The 23,463-nt window shown below is 40.1% G+C and overlaps 1 long non-coding RNA gene across 2 annotated transcripts in view; it reads left to right on the top strand.

Moving 5' to 3' along the window:
• Positions 1–23,463, top strand: part of LOC133440935 (uncharacterized) — a 108,630-nt gene that overhangs the window by 21,159 nt on the left and 64,008 nt on the right. The window contains exon 3 of one of the 2 annotated variants that reach the window (XR_009782379.1): positions 12,385–12,537. The exons of the other annotated variant lie outside the window; for it this stretch is intronic. This is a non-coding gene — a long non-coding RNA (uncharacterized LOC133440935). The remainder of the gene's footprint in view (positions 1–12,384; positions 12,538–23,463) is intronic. 2 annotated transcript variants of the gene reach the window in all.

Raw genomic sequence — 23,463 nt, 5'->3', positions numbered from 1 at the left:
AAAAAAATCTTAACATTGAAGAAAATGGACTTAAACATCTTTAGTCTTTGATAAATTATTGCAATTACCACTACTGCCGTTGAGAATGTAGCCAGATGATGAATGCAGCGGATGATCATTCAAATGATTATTCAGAGGCAAAGCCCTTATGTTATGTATAATGATCAAGTAGCATTTTAGCACAGCTACGTTGTATTAATGAGGCCAAAAACAGCTGGAAACTAGATTTTGATTGCTTTAGATTGACCATGTACATCAAATTCAGCGCTGCCAGAGACGTGGAAATGTGCAAAAATGTTTCCATTATACTTTTGTGAAAATAATTGGATTATTGAATCGGCTGAAAAACCACCTCCCAGAGGAGTAAAAAGGTTTATTCCATATTCTGGAGTTTTTTCAAATTAGTGCTCTTTCCATTAGATTTATTTTACGATAGTTGGTTTTGCGCAGATCTAGGGGTAATGGAAACGCGGCTATTAAGATCCCTTTTAGATTGAGTTGTTGAATGATAAAATCATTAACAGCCAATCAAAATGCAGCTCCCATCGTGGACCTAAATGGACCTCTCCAAAGCTGTGCTTCACACTGTTATTAATGTTCTTATTATACGAATATTTGTTAATAATATCACATTTGATTTAAATTTTTTTATTTTCTTGGGATCCATGTCATTGTGTAATTTGAAAATCAGACAATATTAGCCACATTTCTACTTATTAAATGTTCAATTATTGCTGGGCTATGACTGAAAATTGTAAAAAGTATTAAATTACCTCATATTTCCCAAAAGTGCCCAAATAGAGTCTGTCTGATACTATCCACACTAAAACCTTTATAAAATCTAGGTGCTTTAAACTATTCTCATGTAACTTAGTACAGTTGTAGTCAATGAGTTGCTGAATCCAGACAGTGGTGTCTTTATAATTATGTTGCTACCATGGTGTTTTCCACTATGCAAACTAAAAATAAATGTCATTTTTTTTTATCACAATTTGCTCAGGCATGTGAACATTCACAATTTTTCTGACACTGGAAATGCTGTGAAGTCTTAGCTATCCATTGAGACCAAGATTATGCATATTGTCCTTATAATTGTGGAGATACTGTTGATTTAATTTGGATAGGCCTGTTCTGGCGAAATTCACCTCCAAAGTCCCATGTTAGGCTTGTGGTAACTGAACTGATTTTGGCATGTTCCACCTGGCTTCCAGGTTTGCTTGTGTAGTTGCCTATTTCAAATTAACCAAGGTTGGGCTGTGTCCATTCCTGCCAATATGGCTTCAAGTAGAGTTTTAAAAAAGATGCTTCAAAAGCACTCATCAGAATATCCAGGAGTGACGTAGCGAGGGGTTTCTACAGTTCCTTTTATAAAAATCTATAAATGACTCATGAGATGTTTCAGACTTATCAGCTGTTGACGGGACATTCAGAAGAACTAAAGAAATGTCTTAAATAAGAGGTGAAACACCCTCAAGAACCAAGAAAGAAGTCCAGTTGCCACATGTTTCAAGTTTGAGGATATTAACTGTGACACTCTTCCAAGTGGTTTTATACTGATGGCATCCATGAAGTTTGGTCTTTTCTGGTGTTTTCTTTAAAATATAATGAAGATATCAGGAAATTGATTTTTGGCTTATGCAAAAGTGGGAATGAGATTTGTCCTTCAAAAGAAGTCTGGAAACACTTTTCATCAAAAGCCAATGAAAAGCTCGGGTACAGCTGGATCGTGCAGTGTGCACTCGAGAACGCTGTTTACAGAACATTATTGTTTGGTACAGCTTTGTGGATGCTTACATCATTACTGTTATTGTTATGGTGATTGTTTTTGCTGTGGTCAGCCCTTAACTGCATGATTTGATCTTGAATTCATTTGATTTTGTTTGCTAATTAAGGGTTTAAGTCTTTATTGTGGCCTAACTCTATCAGACCATGGCAGGCACACCATTTCCTATAAACTACACTAACACATTAATACTTTTTTTCTAAACTATTTTTGTGTATGGTTTGCATTGTTTCGTATTATTCCCCCTATCATGTTTGTGAGCTGTAAAATTCACAACATCTTGGTTGGTGAGGCTACCTGGTCTGCTGTAATGCAGATGTTCTCTTCAAGGCAAGAAATGGGATTGGTGCAGCTCGAACTCGATTTGGACTGGTAGAATAACCATATTGACATCAAACACTTGAGGTTTACTTGGACATATGATTGGCTGTAACAGACTTCAACTGAAGCCACCCATCCCCCACAGCCATTGTGGCCTCAAATGGGTCTCAAAAAAAGGCCTTAAGTTTTCCAGTGTGTAGCCAGTCTCAACTTAGCTCACAGGTCCATTTAACTTGCACAGAAATCTGATCCGTGGAGAAAGAAAATTGATTTCAAAAATAGTTTTACCCATGATACAGATTCCGTGACATCTGAGTCAACTTTGTTCCCCTTAATAACAAGATGATGCTAATGAAGTGTGATTAACAACTCTGAGTGCTCTTTAAGTGAAACATACAATGGTCAATGGTCATTTTTAAGGCCTTTAAAATCTTGATGAATGCTGCTGAAATCATTACAAAGCCATTAACCTTTTTTTTTATGCCACCAAAGTTAGTGTTTTCCGTGTTCACATTGTAAATTTATTCCAATTATTAAAACTCCTGATAGTCACATGGCTTCTCTGTCAGCTGCGTAAGGTTAGATTTTCACTGTTCTTGTTTGTATTCTGTGTGAGCGGTGCTGGCCTTACTGCTCGTTAACCTTTCCTGATACAACCTGCATGTATTAATAACACTCAGTGGGAAAGGTCAATCAATGTATGCGTGTGTGTGTGTGTTTGTGTAATTGTTTGCCGCCAGGAATGCTTATGCAACCTATAAGTGGCTCATATAGGAGGTGCATGGGCTTGTAAGTGAGCTGGTGAGGGTGAATTAAATTTGCTCTAAATAATTAACCAGGACTTATGGTTGGATGTTGTGGTGCTCTTGGGTGTCCATTGCTGCAGGGGCAGTCTTGCAGTTAAACATATTGCTCATATGAAATGCCTTTGATTTGCCATTTTGAAAGAAAAACATTTTAAATTTAATTACGTGTTCAATTTGGCAGATATGCGAAAAGTTTACAGTTTGAGTGAGAGGGCAGAAATAAAATGTCAAAAACATTTTTTTATTTCACATGTCCGTAAGGTGTATTGTAATGCTTGTAAATGTATGCATCTGATGTGAGTGACCGGGTTAAGTGCCTTTAAAATGAATTGTCTCACTTAATGAATTTCCACAACTAGAATTTTATCAGAGCCTTAATATCACAAAGACAAAGCTGTAATGGAAACAGCCAGAGTTTGAAAATACTGTCAAATGTCGCATATACCTTCAGGGCATTGATGAGGTGGTTTCTCAGACATGTCTGCAATCCGGTTTATTGCAAAAGTGTAATGGAAACACTTTTTGCATTTGCACGTGTCCAGCATCACTGGATGTAACGTAGTCAGTCATGTGACCAGACCATATGACCATTTAAATGATCATTCACTGCGTTTGTCTTCAGTTGACTATTTTCACAACAGTGGCTGCGACAGTCGCAATCATTTTTCTAAAACTATATAATAATGTTTTTGTCCATCTTCTTTGAAAGAAAAGAGATATTTTTCTTGTAGTCTTGTAGAATGAGATTGTAGGAGAGTGACGCTCATACAAAGAAGCCTCATGGCCAAGAACTATCCTCATTCGCAAAATGGCATTCAATTGAAATACCGACCCCCCGCAGTGGTACTAAGGCCCCGTTTACACGGAGCAAAAACTGAGGCGTTTTCATGCGTTTTGGCCGTTCGTTTACACGAAAACGCAGCTCAAAGCCCCCAAAAACGATCATTTCTGAAAACTCCGGCCAAAGTGGAGATTTTCAAAAACTCAGTTTTCACGTTTGCGTCTAAACAGAGGAAAACGGAGGAAAACGGAGGAAAGCAGAGGAAAACAGAGATTTAAGCTTCAAAACGTCACATTATGCACCAGAAACTCACCAGCGTCATGTGTGCAACCTGTGTTTACAATTAGTTTGGCCACCGTCAATATTTTCTTGTATTTTACCTGTTTTATATTCCATATAAAAGACTCTCGTTCCGTCTTGGAAGTAAAGCCTGAATTATGGTCCTGCGTTAAATCGACGCAGAACCTACGGCGTAGGTTACGCGGCAATGCGCGCCGTACGGTGTGCGTCGCCGCGTACCCTACGCCGTAGGCTCTGCGTTGGTGTAACGCGGAACCATAAATCAGCCTTAACTGGAAGTTACACGTGTCATTTGTTGATGTTTTTTCCAGGATTCTGATTGGCTGGCATGACGTTAACAGCGTTTTCATGCGGGTTCGTGTAAACGGGGATATTTTTGAAAACGTAGAGGGGAAAATATCCGTTTTTGTAAATACCCGGCTACGTGTAAACGTGGCCTAAGTTACAGTTCCAGAATTGTTGCTTTTGTTTTGCAAAAACGCGTAATGAAAATCCACCTTTTGAAAGGCTGGTTCCTAGTTTCAGTCGGTGGAGTCAGTCCTTGGCTTTTGTGAAATTCATGTTTGTATTACAACACTTAAGATATTCAGCAAGTATAGCAAGGTGTGAAGATGTGAGTACAGACAAATCATGGGAACTAATTCTACTAGTTTTACTCTGGTCTGGATCTGTGAGGTCAAAGCACCATACAAATCTCAAGCAATCCCTAGCCCCGTTTACACTGGTGGATACCCTGTTTTTAATGCATGGATCTAGCGTGTCGCCTGTCCTTTTTGACCGACACAGGGTTGTGTGTCGAGCTGGCCCCCAGCGAATAACTCGCCTCCGAAGTAGGACGTCACAGGTTGGATCTATATTAGCAAGATGAGTAACTGGGGAGACGAAGAGATCCATGAGCTACTCTACATTGGACGCCATTAAACCTGCGTATTTCTGGAACCATAAAGGATGGTCCATTGTTTGAACAACTGGACACAAAGATGACAAACCTGGGCTTTGCAAGAAGCAAAGCCCGGCCAAAAAGCGTTCATCCGGATGTTCACCCATCCAGGTTTTGAAAATTACATCCGTCCAACGGCGTATAAATCCTGCTGATGTGAGGATAATATGTCATTCTACACGCAGACAGATCTTACGTTATGTTACATAAGTCACCATTCCTCAACTCGCCTTCCGGCACAGACTGGCAAACAACACGCCTTGCATTTATATGACCCGACATACATTAAACACGCGTTCATCATCCAGTGATAAAAAACGCCTACTGAATGAGATATTTTTGGGGCTTTAACAGTTCAGTTCAAACCACCAGATCTGTGTGATCTCACAGCATGTGAGTTGGTATTTACGCCAAACAGCCAAACATATGATTTAAAAAACAACAACCAACAATCGAAAAAAAGAGGCCAAAAAATGTCTTTGACAAAAGATTAAAACAAAAAACAAAAAACAGGCCTGAACCCACTTTCACTGATACTTTTATAACACCTCGCACATTTAGCACTTTTTGAAGTTAACAATGGAGACTACTGCAATGTTCTACCCCCAGACTTAAAAGAAATCCAGTTTCTTTGTGAATAATGTGGGGCTTGAAAAAAGGTGCAAAAGGGCACAAGGTGCAATTGCTCGTCAAGGGCCCCCGCTGAGGCGAGCCAGAGCTGAATATGAAGGGCTCCACATGCACACCACTTCACACCTTCAGGTTAAATTTGTTAAATCGGCCGTGTGAACTTTGCAGTGCCAAGGCATGATTTGCAAATCGTGACGATCTCGTGAAATAGTTGGCCTCTCTCGAATATTTCCTATGTTGCGAAGCGTTCAGCTGTCCCTCCTCCATGACAATCTGTGCCTCATCCAGATAGGAAGACAAGCCTCAGTCTCTGGAACAGGCTGAAATGGGAAGCATGAGCAAGAAACATCTTGAGAATATTGGCTGCCGATATGGAATGTGACGAGACAGGGCACTTGAGGAATAGGCTAATGACGAGGAGAAGATCTGAATGCTAAATTATTGGTAACAAACTGTTGGTCACATTTCTTTAATAATTGCATGGGCATATGAAAGCGCCTAATGTCACATGGTGCCTAGGTGAATGTGAATGATTCACTCATCCATAGCCTCTCTCTCTCTCAAGCCAACAGTACCACGCAGAAACTCTTAGCTGAAGTAAACCTATTTCCCAACCTGCCCTTTGTGCACATCCATGACTTTGATGTGTCAACGCTCAGCAACATTCACACAAAGTTCAGCTTTCATTTAATTGCGACCCACCAAAGACCCAATTTTGGGTCCCAATCCATGTTTAAGAAAAACAGCCGACACAACCCACTGCAGATGAACATTTCATGTTTTCTCGCTGTGTGATTTTCAATCTGACTGAGGCCCGATAGCGGCGACATTGCTGTTACTCATTCCCTCTGATCCCCTGCCTCCGTCTCTGCTAATCAGATTTCTCTGGTTGGGTTATTTATCATCGCCAGCTCTGACTGTGAGTGATGCTTGGCTAATGGGTTTAGCATTCAAATCTGCTGGCTTGATGCGACAGAATCCCAACAAGGGTTGTCATTCCTGTGGCAGCGGCGGCTTCAGAGTGGCGTGAATAAGAGGAAAATAACATGTTGAAATTTGCATTTGTGTCATGTTATTCTTAAGCATTTGGTTAGGGTCATATTGATTTTACAGGTGCAGAAATAAATTAATACAGAGAAGTAGAAGGAAGGAAAGAAGAAAGAAAGAAAGAAAGAAAGAAAGAAAGAAAGAAAGAAAGAAAGAAAGAAAGAAAGAAAGAAAGAAAGAAAGTTCTTCAAGTGCAATAAAATTGATGAAGATCTGCCCATCCATCCAGAAATTCCTCATTCTTTTTTGACTGTTTGTTTTTTTCCTTGCAAGACAGGATAGAAAAGGATCATGACTCACCAAATGAGAGACAGGAAATGAACAAATAACTGCAACAACAGAGCAAAAGAAAAAAAGAAAAAAACACAGAGGAATTCCTTTAAGGTGGAAATATCTTGTGTGCAAATGAGTCTGTGTGGTGTTGACTGACAGTTGTGGTTATGACAATAATTACAAGCCATAAACCAAGAGCTGTGAGAAAGTCTTCTTTGGTCTATTTTCACAAGTGTACACGTGCTGCGTGGCAACATCATGCGATGTTTGGTTGTCTGAGAGTCCTTGTGACCTTCTCTTTGGTATAATCAGCAATGATAACAGAAAAGTAAATTACAAGACAGCTGTTAGTCAGGCTTCATCCATTTCTTTTTAATTTTTTTTTTCTCGATGATATGCAGTTGAGTGTCAGGCATATCATTTTCTAATGTTTGATCTAGCACCATAAATTACTGGGAGCTGGGATAACGAGACAGTGTGTGTGTGTTTTGTCAGACTCTTCAGTCTTCAGTGTCCTCACCACCTGTTCCAAGTAAACACCTCCATATGTGTGGATGAAAGACTTTATGTGACTCGGGGGAAACATTCTGGACACCCTTATCACCTCATCAGTCACCAGAACCCCGATTACAACTAGCAGGCAGAGGGAGGACGATTAAACACTCGTCCTGAAGTAAGGTCACAGTGGAGCTGATTGACACTGGAAAGATTTTGTTTTTTTAACCTTTCATTCGGTTCCTCAGTACTTTCTAAAGTGCATAGATTTTTATCAATACATTGCTGATGAAACCAGTCATTCCAGACAAGCCTGTGCTTGTTCAGATTCTCCAAGTTTGTATTGTTGTCTTGTCACTTAATCGATTCACACCTACACACACAAACACACTGAAGACACCAGCTGACTAAGATGTTATGTCTCTATTTAAAGGCACACTATGTAAGTAACGTTGCCAGTTCTGCATCATATTTCAATTATTTTATTGCTAAAAGTCATCTTCTCTGGTGAAGGCAATGCCAATGTTGACCTTGTTGTGCCTTTTTATTGCCCCCTCTCTTCAACTCTAGATGTGGCTTTTTGACAGAATGTGGTTTTGGTGGTGGTGTAGGACTTCCTTTGACTGAGAGTGAGCCATAGTGGCTGTGGCTTCTCCATCTTCTAACCTGACTTAAGGGCCCAACACTTTGTCATATGATCGTGACCTGGCCAACCTACTGGTATAATAAATAAAACACATGTATGTATGTTAAAAAAACCCCCAGCTTGTATGTTTATTCATTATTAAAGGAGCATGAGGCTCCTTTTGAGACTCTATAGCGCCACCCTTCGCCACGACGGCGGTCGGGGGTACTGCAGCCAACAGCGAAGCCGGCACGGGAGAACAGGGAGAACGGGCATGCAGCGTCATGTGACGTCACATCCGCAGCCCAGCGCAGGAAATTTGGGACCGAATTGCAGCACATTTTGCAGCACACAGCCTGTTCAAGGCAAAGGAGAGATACACTAGAGGGCTCATTCGTTTTGGTTTTGAACGCTTCATCTGACATTATTACTAGAAAACTTAAAATGTATATGGATTTTTTTTCACAAAATCCTGCCTCAATCCTGCCTCATGCTCCTTTAAGTTTTCAGAATTGGGTGTCTTCAAAATTGTTTGATTTGAAAAAGTAATGATCAGCATTTTGCGTTCTGGGATTCCTTCCCTCATAATGACATCAGCCTATTCCTTGCTCTCTCATTGACTCTGACTCTGACAGCTCCAGCTGTGAGATATCCAAAGTGCCAGTCATATCTATAACTGAGAACACATCAGCCACGTGAACCACAAGTTGCCAAAGAGCTGTTTTAAAGCTTCTTTTTCCTCGCACTGCACACCACCATGTGGCTCAGGATGCTGATGGTAACATACCCACCGTATGTCAATCAAAGTTAGCAGTGGCTACCACCTCCTTCAGCCAATATTGGAAATACATTTGTTTTACATAAATTCCCCTGACCTGAGTTTTCATGGATATGCAGTTAAACAACAGAGCCCAAACATGTTTTTGGAACCACGTTGTAAATATGTTTATTTCTGCCTTAATTTTCACACAAGGATCAATGGAGAGTGACTCATGTTTGGAGCCAGTCAAGGAGCTGCAACCAATCTTAGTTGTGTGTTGGGCTCAACACGGAAATGAGATTGTTGGGGCTCAGTGCCGATGCGCCAACTCTATTGATTTGCCCTGTACCAGTCTGCGAACACCTCAGTGGTCTATCTGGAAGCTAATCTCAACATGATTGAAATGCAAGTAGAATAGCCACTCAGTCAGAAAGTATAATTTACATCACCTTTAGTGTTACAAAGTGGTTTTACAAAGCTTGCTGGTCCATTACAGTAGGTTACTTTCAGTAGCTCTTTCATAAACACAAGAGTCATGTCACACAGAAAATTATATGCAAATTAATTACAGCAACTTTAAGAATGACAGAAAAGTGGTAACTGTTGTTTCTGGTGTTACAAGTATGTTACAGCACATCTGTATAACTTCACATGTGCAACCCATTAATCGAGGTGTGAAGGTCTTTCGAGGCCTTGACAGTGTCATTATGTGCGTGTGACAGAGACATAAAAAGAGTGTGTTTGCAGTTTTGGCATGATATTATATGATCCGTGCAGACAAATCAACGGGGATCTACACGTCTAGTCCTGCTTTGAAAGTAAAAATCACTTGTCTGTGTTTCAAAACACTCCAGGAACACGATACCTCTATGGATTACGGGGTTTTGAGGCTTTCTCTGCAGATTTTTTTTTTCTCCCCCTGGCTCCTTTGCTCAGTGTCTCATCTTTTCACTTATGTCTACTTTTCACCATTCAGCTTCTTTTTTTAATATAAATGTGAGCCTGAATAACTGATTGTCATAAGATGTCTATATTCTTACAAGCAAGTAAGATTTTCAGTTAAGGGCAGATGTAAGTGCTTCTATGCATGCATGTGTGTATTTACGTTATGTGTCTCAGCTTGACTTCCAGTCTCCCACTTAGCTTTGTAATTACTTTTTTCCATCTTTGACTGTTAATTGGGTAAAATGGCTGTTGTACACAGATGCTCAGATTAACATGAGCACAGTTGTTCTGTGTCACACAGTGAATTTGGCACTCGTATTTGTGATTAAGATAAAACTCCATAGCCACGCGCATGTGCATTTCTCTTTGTCTCTTTCTATTGATATTACATTTATCATGAGCTGAAACCGATTCTCTGTCTACAAAAGGAGGTCCAGTCTGTTTCTGTGACTGACAGGAGCTGATAATAGATGAGAAAAAGGACGTTTTTAGAAGAATACATATACTAAGATAAAGTAGACTTGAATACATATTTTGCTCATCATTGTTTGTTGCATTGACAAGGAAACAGACTTTGTATCACTTACTTTCAATAGCTTTGAGATGATAATGAGTTCTTGAATTATCATTAAGGACTCTAAATCACAGTGTGGTGCCACTTTTACACTATGTGATTTTAAGGCCCATTTGCCAGCCGCTGAGCTTGCAAACTCTTGGACACAAATCGATGAGTGGTCAGTGGTTGCTCCAAATCAAAGATGCACCTTGGCAAGCAGAGGGTCTTGTAGTCTGAACAGTGTGGCAATCTAATTTTCACTTAAATTTGTGCATAGCACATGCTTAATGATGTGATGTTGGGCAGAGATTTACATCAACAAGGTGGATTATTCTTCTTTAATCTGTGTTTTATGATGTCACAGTATCCTGTAAATTGGAACAGCCCTATGAAAGATGTCTTTTTGGAAACAATTAATTTTTTTCCAAGACATGTCCATTGTCGGAGGGAACATAGAGCATTAATTTGCCAATTTGTTCAGCATTTGCGCAGTTATCAATCAAATTCTGTAAATTGTACAGATATGCAGCCTTTGTTAGTGGGTGTGCGGAACATGTTTAACATGCAGCACCTTTGGTATGGTATGCATTGGGGTTTGGTTAACGCATATGAGAAAAGAGATTACTTGTACAATGATAGTGTTTGGTTTGATTAACAGTTTGAACGTGTCAATGAAACAGCTCTTTGGACAATTAGAGGTGGTTTTCTGCTTGTTAATGCATCTTATGTTTTAGCAAGAAGACATCCCTCACAGCCCTCTAAAGCCTAGGATATACTTGCTGTTGGTGCTTGCGTTCGCGTCCGTTCATGTCCGTTCACATCCGTTCACGTCCGTTCGAGTGCACCACCAACCCCAACGTCGCTCGCGTAGGACGCGAGGTGAGCGCGTCGTACCGGCAGTAACCGCCACAGCGAGAACTGCAGGTCGCGTACACGTTCAGTGTCTTTTTGAGAACGTGCATGTCAACGCGTCAAATGAACGCAGGATACGCGTGGCGGCCATGATGCGTACGTGTACGCGTTGTGAACTGCAAGTATATCCCAGGCATAACAGCCCTCTATAAATGCTGCTCTCCTTCCTCTCCATCTGTTTTTTGTTTTTCAATTCTCCTCCCTTATTTATCTTATTTTTTTTAACATTTCTAAAACCTTACAGTTTGATGTGGGGTTATTAGTATCAGCTGTATTGTTTGATTCTTTGATAATAGTGATTTTTACAGAAGCAAGCGTACATCTAATCGATCTGCTGACAGACTTGACAAAACCAGAGTAGCTGGAGAGTGTAGGGAGGAAGAAAAAAGAAAATCAACTGAATAAAACTCATAAAACTTAAGTTTAATTAAATTCAGATGCCAGAGACTGTCACTTAAAGATCCCCTCCAGGCATGTTAGAGGATTTATGAAAATACTCTTTCCAATAATAATAATTCGTATGACATTTCCCCCCAAAGATAGAAAAAGGTTAAAAATCCTTCAGAAGACTTCTATTTTTATATCAGAAGTTTAACTCCTGGCTGAAATGTGTTTCCTACATAATTTGTGATATATGGCAATGCAGGCCTCGAGTTTCCACATCACTCTCTGCTTGAGTTGGCTCCAGTGTTCATGCAGTTCTGCTTTCCACACAAGTCAACTCAGAGAGACATTCCAACTTCAGCACATTCATTTTCAGATAAAAACAAGCTTCTCATGTCAAACGGACCACGTCATTTTGCACAGTGAATGGCAAACTTCCCGCTGAAGTAATGAGCCCAAGACACTTCTGAGTGGATGTGGTCTATAAATGCAATTCCTGACAGAACAAACTCCTCACTCCTGTCAAAAAGAAAACAGTGAGTGTCAGAAAGGAGAAGAAAATGCAAATAACAGTTTTATGCATCTTTCTGTTGTTGTCAGTCGGCCTGACAGAGGAAATTTGTGACAAGGAAGCTACAGATTATTGCACATGAAATGTTATTCATACAAAACAGCTCTACCGTGACTATCCCCCTGCTACAGCACTCAGCAACCAATTGGAGGAATTCAACAGAACAAATCTCAGTCAAAATAACAGTCTGCAAATCTTACAGTCTGCAAATCTTACAATAAAGACTATCTCCTCTCTCTCTTTTTTGTAATTCAGGGAAAACCTGAATACATATATGTGTTCGGATCAGGGTGGTACATCTGGATTGCTAATGTGACACAATCCTGGAAAAGGAAAAAAGAAAACTGCAGCAAACCGTTCTTGGCAACCAGTGGTTCCTCGACTGAATACTCGGGACTGCCTCCAAAAGTGAGTCACTCTCCACTGACCTCCCATGTTAAACTGTAACTTTGCAGCAGAAATAAACATATTTACAGCCTGATTTATGAACAAAAAAAAAAGGGTTTTGGTCTCTATACTTACAGTACACATCTATGACAGGCAGTACTCGAGTTGTAAAAAAAAATCAGGGGGGATGGTGGATTTTATCATATGGGGACAGATAATTTGTGCTGATTACAAATAATATAATATATTACAAATAATAGCACTGACCAAAACACCTGCAGAAATACTGCAGGAATGACATAGCAGCAGTTAAATGCAGCTTTCTGTAAGCCTTAAATATCCACTGGGCTTACATCAAATACATCAAAACATAACAATAAAAAACACTTTTCTGAAATTATCAATATGATTCTGTCCTTCACAGTAAAATGGTTCACGGCAAAAACTCAAAATAAGAATATTTGTCCTATTTCTAGTTAAAATGTCTCATTTTAGTAAAAAATCTTATTACACTTAAAACAAGACTCATCACTGGAAAAAAACAACAATTTTCACCTGTTTCAAGTAGATTTTCACTTGAAATAAGTAGAAAAATCTGCCAGGGGAACAATATTTTTTTTGCTTGTAATGAGAAGATAAATCTTGTTCCACTGGCAGATTTTTCTACTAATTTCAAGTGAAAATTTACTTGAAACAGCTGAAAATGGTCAAATAAGTTATTTTTCTGGTGTTATTTTTCTGGTGATGACTCTAAATGTTGAAATAGCAGTAAAACCTCATTCATTGATGAAATGACATAAGGGATGGAAAGGGGGGATGGCAGTTTTACAGGGGGGATGATTTGGACCGTTTTTATTTCAGGGGGGATGCCATCCCCCCTCATCCCCCTTCAACTCGAGTACTGATGACAGGGGGTTAATTTTCATGTACCTGTTATATTGCCCATATGCAACTGTCTTTAAATCGGTATAAAGACACATGCATAATTAGGGCTGTGGTCTTGATTGACAATTTAAGTCTATGGAGTCAAATGATTTCAAATCTTCAGTGAGCTTCCCTTCTAAGCTGTGAATAAAGACCTAACAAGCATAATCATTCGTATTGTGCTGTAACTGTGGAAACCTGCTGCAACCGGTTCTGGGTTGGCTTGGAAGGGTTTGGGGGGCAGAGCTTAGCAAAGATGCCTGAAGCAGCTATCTTCACCCTGGTTGAACACTGCTCTCCAGTAACTGGAGGATGCCAGCTGGATTGCCTCTGGCTCATTAGATTCTACTTCTTGCAGCAGGGAGGTCGTCCAGTTGAACGACCTTTGCCTGAGACCCTTCCAAGCTGAGTGATTACTAGCCAGTGGGTTGATGTGCATGCTGCACTGTGTTTGACTACCTGTAGCTCAGTCAACTGGGCTGCTAGGCTCTGTTGACCTGCAGGTTATCATGTGGTCAGTTCTGTCTGCATACTTATGAGACTCCTTTCTTTTCAACTGAAGCACTGATGTTACAATCTGCTATGTAAAGTGTTGGAAACCAGTCTGGTAAACCTGCAGCCAATTACTGAATAACATCATCTCAGCTAAACAGTGATCTATCCAGTGATATATTTTAGGTGTCACATAACATATGGTGTAGTGATCCACTTGATGATATGAAGCTTTTACAATCATAGACTATTGATGCAAGACCTATTATGTCTGCTTCACCTTTACCTTGTGAGTCTGCAATAGCAGACCTTAGCCCCTTTCACACAGCCAGTTCGAGGCGGGAACGTTGCGCCTTTAAGCCGCCTCGCTGTTCTGTGTGAAAGTCACGGAGGCGGAATGGGGGGGCCAAGTGGCCCCACCAATAAGCCGGCAGCGGAGGTAGTCACAGAGCCGAAACGGGGTCTGTGTGAATGACACAGCCGGCATGCCGGCATGCCACTAGACGCTGACGCTGTCGTCACGCCTCTGATTGCGGAACGCCGGCATGCTGTGTGAATTTACAGACGGGAGCGGTGTTATGCCGGCGTTGTATGGTTCTGTGTGAATCAACAAAGGCGGCGTATTGGCAGGACTTCTTTACACCAATATTGCGGAATCTCTGTGTGAAAGGGGCTCTTGATTTAGATGATAATCTGTCAGTAAGAAGACTTTTAGGACACAGGTCCTTGGTATACCAGCAGGCAGATCCGGCTGCAGCTGGGGGTAATTATAACAGGGAAACGTTGCTGTAAAAGAATCCTGCTGTAACTTCTTGGGTGTTCTTTGAATTTATAGCAAAAGGAAAAATGAGCAGTGTTCGAAATACTTCCATGTGGCTCCACACGGGGTGGAATACAATTTTCTGCAAGAACCTGACTGAAATAGTTAATATCTTATAAACTTGATTGCCTGTTCTCACAAGAAACATTTTTTTTTAACTGTTGGCCAATATTGTGGGAGATAAAACAGCTGTAAAATGATCTCAATAAGGGAAAATACACAAACAAGCAACACTCCTTCTCTCATGCCAGTTTCTCTCCTCATCTCCATCTTAATACTCTTCATATTCCTGTGCCCTATGTATCAGTGCCAGTATTATCTTCTCATCTCAGTACTTTTTTTGTAACTACACACTTGTCTGTTTCTAAACTGTATCTTGTTGTTTTTTCCACTCACATTTTGTTTTTTTTTTCTGAACGGTGCTCTGTGATTTCTCCCCTCTGCTGTTTTGCTTTCGTGTGATCTCTTGGCAAGTTACTTACAACTCCTAAATATTCCATTCCCATCCCTGACTTATTTTCTCTGACAAACAGTGCAGAGAGAAATGTAATCATTTTCCCGATGCTTGGCACACTCGTCTCTCATTTTCCTGCGGATTATTTTTTTATGGGAGTTCGGCGTCGTCAGATGTTACATGGTGAGAATCGATAGGTGAAATGGGATATTGTTCCCTATGTGTTTTCCCTCTGGTAATGTTTTAAAGCTGCACCAACTCCTCTTTGACTGTTTTTGCTTATTGGGAGATGTTCTTCAAAGCTCAACTTATCCCAAGAGTTCAGTTTTGAACACAATGAAGGATTTCTTTTTTGTCATACACTAAATTATATTATACATTGCTGATGCATTGCAATGACAATAATTTATTCTGGTTGTTCAAATGGTCAACACAACTTGACATGTTTTTTTTTGTAAACAAAACTAAATAAAATATTATGGAGCAATAAGAAAGGGCAAGTGAGCAAGATAGTTCTTTTTAGTAATGCAAAGTCCTTGATCAGTGGCCAGACACTTGGTGGTTGCTAAGCAACATCTTAGCGGTATCTTTTGGGTTGGCATGATCATTTTAAAATCATGGCTAATGCATTTCTTTTTGTAAGAATTGACCTTTGAAACCAGTATCAGTCATTCAAACCTGCAGTAAAGGAAGTATTTTATGAACGATATTGTTTCCATACAGTCCAGCAGGTATTGTTCTTGAAGTCGTAACTCTGTCTTGCTGAAATGAATAAAAGTAAATCATCACAGCCCATGGGAAGATTAGAAGCCCAATTGACGCACAAAGTGAATATTAAAAGGATTTTTCAGTGTTAGATGGCAGTCCTTTATTCAGACCATATAAGCAAAACACTGCCACCCTGTAAGCATGAACCACATTTTTATCTCACACTATATCCTTGTTTGAAAAGAGAGGACCGATAGCAGAAAGAATGGGCTCTGAGGTCTGCGTCTGCCGTGATGCCGGTGACTTTTTAACCCCAAACCCCATTGGACCAAGGAGTGCCCTTTTCTGTCTCGTGTCCTTCCTTCATTCGCTCTCCTAAACACCCCCCGCACACACACATGCATACACACACCTTTCATTCTCCATCTCATTACCTCTCTGTACCCCCTTCTCACAATTCCCTCCCTTTCTTCCTCAGTGCCTGTGGTTATTTTCAGTTTGTTGATTTGAAACAGGAGGACTGGGACAGATAGCAGGATTCAGTAAAGAGGACACAGTGGTAGAAAGTGACAGGATAACGAGAAGAAAATGAGCACAGACGATTATTTTTAAAGTGTTGTTCTTCATTTACTGCTGCTGGATAATTATGTATATGTATGATGTACACCGAGTTGCTTAAATATGAAATATGCTCTCTTTTTTCACCTGAGTGTATGACTTCATTCCTCTCCTCATGTCCCACTGTTTGACTATTTAGGTTGAGAAGGAAAACAGTGAAAAAAAAAAATCCCCCAGTAGACTGACCCACGGTTGAACCTTTGCCTGCTTTGACAGATTGCTGCAACACAAGCCTTTCTTTTCATCAGCAAAAAAAAGTCCCCCCACCTCCCCTCTTTCTTTTAAAGTGTTGCATTTTTCACCACAAATGGACAGCAGTAAAGAGATCAAATCCAGTGCCAATGAAGGCGTGTGTGTGGGTCGTGTACTTTGTGTGTGTTTGTCCAGCCAGGTGCCACTGATGTATATGATGATTGTGTGTCTGTGTATGAGACCCATTTGGGAGATAAGGGTATAGCTGTAGCAGAGGTAATGGCTTTGTAGAAAGAGGTTTTGTTATGGCCAGACATGGTGAGAGGTAGCACAGAAAGTTAGAGTGATTCATTTTGTTTAACTTTGACCACATCTTCGCAACACAGGACATTTTGATATAGCGTGTTTCATTGAGTCCACATGACATTTTTTTCATTTGCTCTGAATTATTAACTAAGAAAAACACTCACGAACATTGTCCAACAAGAGTGAGAACATTAAGTACAATGTCAAAGTGCCTCCTTCCTTTGTCTTCGAGAGGTTATGGGGTGAAGTACCTTGTACCCCGTACCCGTACAGTAGACAGTGGTCAAAGTGGTTGAAGTTTGAAGAAACAGAGGGAATTCCGATAGAGAGCTACGTAAAGCTCTCCTGGCACTGGGGGTATAGAACTGTCTCTTTTCACCATCAAAAACAACTAAAGATTTCACAGGCTTCACAACTGTTTGAGAAACCCTGAACTGTGGATTTTTTATAAGGAGGGGATCTTTATATCAAACAGAAATATTGACTCAGACTGTGTAACGTGGTCAATGTTACAACGTTGTTGTACACAAACCACGTAACCAGGACAGCAAACTGTGTTGTAACATGGATAACCAGATAAAATGACTCATGTCTTCATGTTTCCAAATTACAAAAATCTGGTGAAAGTATATTCACCAAGTAGCTTTACTCACCTCTTTACTCACCTCTGAGAGTTGACATCTCAGTTCAGCTGGCCTTGTCTTTACCTCAAGTTGATGTAGAGGAGGCAAAATAGTATCTCTACAATATGAATGCCTACCAAAACTGATTCATTTCGAAGTTAAACTTTTCCTCCTCATTTGGCAGCACAGGAACACCAGCAGAATCCTCTTATATGTTAACTGCCTTCATTATCTGTGCCTTGTCTTCTAATTTATTCCAGTCCTCCTCTCTGAAGTACAAATCTGATAAATATGTCTGACCGTCAGAGTGATATGACTTTCTTTCGTCCTCGTAATCGTCCTTTATCCATCAATGCATGTAAGTGCTAGATTTCCAGAAGGTCAGCCTGTAAACAAACAGGCGTGCATGAATGCCCTCGTGGAGGTAATGCAGTTAACAATTGCCAAAAACAAGCACGGTGATAGAGAGAATATAGTCTGGATGGATAGTATGTTAGTTATTGTGTGGTTGTTGGTTATTGCATTCTTCCCAAGTATTTGTCTGATTTGTAAAAATTTCATTCCAATAAAACATTGATGTTTTTAATGATGACAATTACTACTTGGTGTGTTCAGCACAGTCTGAAGAACTCTTTTTTTCTTTTGGTGAGTAGGAACACAGCAGTTACTTTGTTACTGATGAAGAAAGATTGTAGCAACTGAGAGTGAAATTAAGGGATAGAAATGAAATTGATAATTTCCTGCATAAAAATGTTCAGGAGATGGATATTATAATCACAGCTGTTGTGGCTGACAGAGAGGAAGAAAGGCAAGAGGGTTATTGTGTAAACGAAATGAAAAACCTAATGATAATGCCAATGTTAGACTTATTGAACAGCATGAATGAGGGAACGGTGTGTGGGTAGTTACTCTATGTGGATGGGATTGCTAGAGATGGAGGGGGAAGGAGACCAAGGAGAGATAGGTAGTAAAAATGAGAAGGCAAGATAAGAGACAGCAGGAGCTTGAAATAGGCGGTGAGTGGGTTGACAGCAAGAAAGAGAAAAAACTGACCAGGTTGATCTGAGAGGTCACTGAAAGGTCATTCATTTGACATGGTTGGCTTCTCTGTGCCAGCTCCGACCACTGGGTCATGCTCTTTTCCCATTTCTCTTTATCACTGCAAAGTAATGAAGATGAAGCTGTGAGAACATGCCCCCGAACACTCTCTTTCCACCGTGCCCTTCCCCTCTTTTCTCTCTTTTTCTCTTTTAAGCAATTGCTTAAGCCTTTCTCTCTTTTTACAGCATATAAGACCAAATACCTACAAAGGTTATGCTTCTTTAAGGAGCAATATCTTCTCCCCCAGACATCATTTATATGTGAGCTCCATATGATCTATAAATGTGCTGCAAAATGGGTCCCACATGGGTCTGTCCACAGGATCCTGGGGCCCTGACGTGTTTGCCCATATGGACTTTGAGTGGGATCTCTCTAGCTTTTTGGTGGGGCTCAACTGGTCTATGTTCTAAGGTGAGGTATATGTGACTGACACTATAGCACCCACATAATTTACCCCTTTCTTAGATCATAACTATTTAGTTCAGTCGATCCCCTATGGGCCCCAAATATTTGGTCCACATTAGGGATGGGCGGTATGGACTAAAAAATGTATCACGATAATTTCTGGCATTTCTCCCGATAACGATAAAAATAACGATAAAAAAATACCAATTCAACTCCATCTTTGTAACTATAAATCTATAACCACATTCAGTCTTTGCAGCCAAATCACTGCTCTAAAAGATACTAAATACTACTAAACTACACCAATTACATTGAATTGATCCTTCTTTCTTTCTTTCTTTCTTTCTTTCTTTCTTTCTTTCTTTCTTTCTTTCTTTCTTTCTTTCTTTCTTTCTTTCTTTCTTTCTTTCTTTCTTTCTTTCTTTCTTTCTTTCTTTCTTTCTTTCTTTCTTTCTTTCTTCCTTCCTTCCTTCCTTCCTTCCTTCCTTCCTTCCTTCCTTCCTTCCTTCCTTCCTTCCTTCCTTCCTTCCTTCCTTCCTTCCTTCCTTCCTTCCTTCCTTCCTCTTTTCTTCCTTCCTTCCTTCCTTCCTTCCTTCCTTCCTTCCTTCCTTCCTTCCTTCCTTCCTTCCTTCCTTCCTTCCTTCCTTCCTTCCTTCCTTCCTTCCTTCCTTTCTGCGTGGATTTAACGCAGAACCATAAATCAGCTTTACACAAAAACGTCATCAACGGGAATTTATTGTTTTTACCGCGAGATGACAAATTCTTACCGTGGGGAATTTCTTTGACGGTTTATCGTGAACGGTAAAATATCGCCCATTCCTAGTCCACATTTAGGCTTCTTATTTGGGGTCAGACATATTGAAACCATATGACCCTCGTGCCAATTGGACAATTATTGATCTATTAAAAAATTAAGTCAATTAGTGCATCAGAAGTGTTTTCTGTCGATTTCATAATATTGTTTAAATACTTAATTCAACAGTCAACAGGATAATATGTTAATATGAATCCTTCGGAACACAACTCACCTACCTGTAAGCTTTATTGCTTGACTAACCAACAAAGTGCTCCAGCACATCCGTTTGCTTTCAGACTACATGACTCACTGTCTTTTAATCTGAAGCCTTGAAGCTGTTGTGGTCGTGGGACTGATCAAAGGAGGTCACACACAACGTGATCTGTCAGTGACTTGGTCACCCAACTGCTCACCAAACCATGTTTTGTCAACAGAACACATACCAGAGATGACATGGGAAATGACCCCCAACCAAAACAATAAGACAGAAACAGAAGTTGTTTATTGGAAAAATAACAGAGGTGCAAGCTGTTTACTTGTCGAGTTCAAACTTTTTTCTTGTTCCCATATTACTCGTTTTTCTTTGTTGTTGTGTGTCCGTGGAGTGTTGTACGACCTCTCTCCCTTGCCTCATGGGTTTCCTTCCTTGTACTTTAGCTCACCCTATCCCTTGCCTTCTCACTACCTGTAGCTCAGATGTGGGGTCCCCAACTGCTCCAGATATTTAGCAGGTGCCACATACTTGTCTGATATCGCAGATGGCTCGGCAACATATTGGCCTGCATCCTTGGAATTTCAAATATAACAACTGAATGCCAACTAGTGCTTGCTGGTTTTCATCATTTGTGTTTGCCAGCAAACTCAATTAATTGTAATTCCTGCCTACAATCATTTCATGTGAAGGCAGCTCACGGAAGAATTGAATTTGTCAGAAACTATTGTTCCACAGTATTTTTTTTAAATTATTTTAATTTAAACACCTATTAAGATCAGGGAATAAAATGCTGATTTAGGAATAAGGAAAACAACATGTTTTGGCATTAAATACATGTGTTATATAATCGGTTACATAACCTTTACATCATGATGTCACGGTGACAGATATCAGCCCCTGTAGCTGAGAAATTAAATACTGTACCATGCATTTGGCCCATGCACCATTTATTGAATTTACAACCTGTTACAAGGATTTCACTATATTTTACAACTGCTTACATTTATTTACAATGTGCTTAAAATTTTATTGAACATGCTGTCTGTTCTGGCGGATTTTTTTATACCTCGGGGTCTTAAGTTTACTTTTCAATCCTTGTATGTTGTGGAAACGTGGTGAATTCTCATGATATTCATCTGTGTTTATGCTCCGTTTGGTTTTTTGCTGTTTTTCTTCTGGGCCCCGTGTTATTGTTTACAGGTAGTTCAAAAAATGCTTTGAAGTGATGAATCCATATATCTACGTCTCAGATCAAGGGCTGCACTAAAGAGAGTTACGAGGGTTCTACGCGGAGCTGGAGTGTATGGATTCTTTGCCCAAACACAAATATTGAGTTGTTTCGGCTCGTTTTCAGGTACATATGTTAGTCCAACTTTCCTAGAGATGTACTAATTTGCTTCTGAGGCACATCTGCGCACCTGCAGAATCGGGATTCTATTGTCTTTTTCTACACTTTCTCAATAATTTGAACCTTCACTTATAATTTATAATCCTCTATGTCTTATTCTCTTTATTACTGTCTCCACCTGTGAGAGGCATGATGAAAACAGCTGATGAAAACTGACACACACAGGATTAGTAATCCAGATGTGACTGCACAATGGGAGCAAAAGACCAGTGTTATTCGATGAAGGCAAAGATGTGCTGAATGATGACATTAGGGACTGTTAATAAAGGAGAAGGGCTGAGAAAGTGAAACCAGCTGGTGAATTATACTTGGGGGGCAGAAACAGCAAGATTCATTAATTCACTTTAAACTTCAAATACAGTATGTATTACTCTTTAGGGTCAACTGGTTGTAAAATATCACAGAATAGAAAAAAATGGGAAGAAGAAGAAAGAAAATGTGGAACGTATAGCTGGCAGAAGTCAAGACTGAAGTTACCTCACAAGTAAAATAAGTTTTTCCATTAAAAAAAACACAAAAAAAACATTAAGTCTTTAAAGTATTTAGAGTTCATGACTCCTTGGCCTGTTTGAGTTTAGAAGGATATGGGCTGCAGAGAACACATTTTAATGTCTCTAGTCAACCACTAATGTGACATGCACTGAACCCTGAACTTCTTGCAGTGTAAAGCTCTGGCTCTGGACCCGCATTGCTTGGCAGACTACCATGGAAACACCAACGGTGTGCGAGCGTGTGCTCTCATGTGTGTGTTTGCTAGGTGTGTGGGAGAGGTGTGTACTCGCTTAGGTTTGAGTTGGGATTCTTTTTGCATCAAAGAAATGGAAAAAAACTTCCTAAGAAAGCTACATTCAAGACCACATATATCAACATTCAGGCGCTGCTGCAAGTTCTTCTTATGTTTCTCATTTTGTGTCTTTGAATGAAGACTGTGAGGTGCAGGATGTGGTCTTATGAACTCTTGCCTCTTTAGCAACTAATAAAAACTGATACGTCTATGGTGTGCCTACCAGCCAACGCTGCTATTCTCAGAAATGCAACATTAGCATTTTCCTTTTAAGTTAAACCATTGAACTACATCTGCATCGTGTCTGTTTTCCTTAGCCAGGCCCTTTAAACAGAAATATGTCACTGTTTGCCATGTGGAGATCGATCAAGTTTAACGGCTGGTTCACTTGCACTTCCAACAACTTGGAAAACCAGTCTCTGTTCACTTTCCAAGACCGAGTACTTCCAACGAAATTCCTCTCTGATTACAGTTTTAAAGCAGGTGATCTGTTATCTGTAGTAGATTACATTCCAAAAGTAATCTTCCCAGCCTTGTTCACACTATAAATGCTTTTATGAGCCTCAGGCCTTGTACAGCCTGTAAGTCTTTCATCTATAAGACTTTCAGCTGTGTGTTAGCTTTGCCAATAAGACATGCTGTTTAAGACTTGGCAGCTAGTCTCCAGCCTCCAAACTAAATGGGTCGCAGCTGACTTTTATGCACAGTGGTTTCAAACGCTTCAAAATGATATTTGTTGCAGAGTCTGTCATTGATTTTGAGGAGCACAAAGGTTTCCTGACCTCCGATATGGCAAAGTGTCAGTCACCCTGCCTGCAATGTCGGCAGCCTTCAGGATAAAAAAAAACTAAACAAAAACATTGGATGTAAATTTGGAAGTCTATTTTTCTTATTCGAGATGCAGATGTGTCTTATAGAACGGGTGCCTTTGTCAGTAGCTGTGCCATAGTTTCCGCCAGCCCCAGCTCCCTTATCACGGAGAACCACACTCACAGATACACACACCTTGCATTTTAACAAGATAGGCCAATTGTGCTTGTTCTCTGTAAAAGTGACAGCTACTATACATCAGGTGGGGAAGTCATAATAAACATAATAGGGG

This window comes from Cololabis saira, chromosome 3 (genome assembly GCF_033807715.1).
Source record: "Cololabis saira isolate AMF1-May2022 chromosome 3, fColSai1.1, whole genome shotgun sequence".
Taxonomy (NCBI): Eukaryota; Metazoa; Chordata; class Actinopteri; order Beloniformes; family Belonidae; genus Cololabis; species Cololabis saira.
This window is presented reverse-complemented; position numbering and strand designations above follow the sequence as displayed.